Raw genomic sequence first — 937 nt, 5'->3', positions numbered from 1 at the left:
CCTGCTAGTACACACACATATGCACACACATTAATGGTGGTACACATACATGTACACATTCATGCACACACACCTACATTTACACAATTAGACACACTCACTCACATGCACACATAAATACACCTAGAAATGCATCCCCATTCACATAGGGATACATATGCACATTCTCACACATGGATTCACAAACACACACACCTTTACATATGCACACACACACACACGCATGCACATAAATTCACACATGCACTCACACACACACACACATACACACGTATACACATACGTACGCACAAACACACACACATTCACATACGCATGCGTGCTTCCATACACGTTCTCACAAACACAATAACAACAACAATAATCTCACTGCTCGCTGTCAGCGATTAACCAGAAGTTGAAGAATATAGAAATGGCTTTAGGAAAAGAGAGACAGAAGGAATTGGTTAGAATATATCTTTGAGGAGGGGAATAAAGAAATGGCAGGATTTGAGGGTTGGAAGAAGAAAAATATCAACATAAAGCAATAAAAAAACAAAAAAAAACTTGCAAACAACTAAAATATAAAAACAAACACATTCGCTAGCTCACCAGATTTTCTCATCAATCACCAGAAACCCCATTGCAATCCGAATATTAACCCCTTATATAACCTTACACTAGTTATCTCTTATTCTCTGGTCCGTTGAGGGCCTTGAGTAAAAAATGTAAATGCATAATAAAAGGAAAAACCACCAACGATGGATTTACTGTTTAGATTGGTTGGTAAATGATATAATAATAATAATAATAATAATAATAATAATAACAATAACAATATTAATAATAATAATAACAATATTAATAATAATAATGATAATAGCAATGAAGAAATATATACCATGAAAATATTGCTGGTTATAAGAATAATGATGAGAAAATAAGATTCATAATGTAT

The 937-nt window shown here is 33.4% G+C and overlaps 1 protein-coding gene across 1 annotated transcript in view; it reads left to right on the top strand.

Moving 5' to 3' along the window:
- Positions 1 to 937, top strand: part of LOC106867625 (roundabout homolog 2) — a 387,456-nt gene that overhangs the window by 305,043 nt on the left and 81,476 nt on the right. The gene's annotated exons all lie outside the window — the stretch shown is intronic.

The sequence above is a fragment of the Octopus bimaculoides genome, chromosome 27 (genome assembly GCF_001194135.2).
Source record: "Octopus bimaculoides isolate UCB-OBI-ISO-001 chromosome 27, ASM119413v2, whole genome shotgun sequence".
Lineage (NCBI taxonomy): Eukaryota > Metazoa > Mollusca > Cephalopoda > Octopoda > Octopodidae > Octopus > Octopus bimaculoides.
The sequence above is the reverse complement of the archived record's forward strand: the minus strand, read 5'-3'. Positions and strand labels throughout refer to the sequence as shown.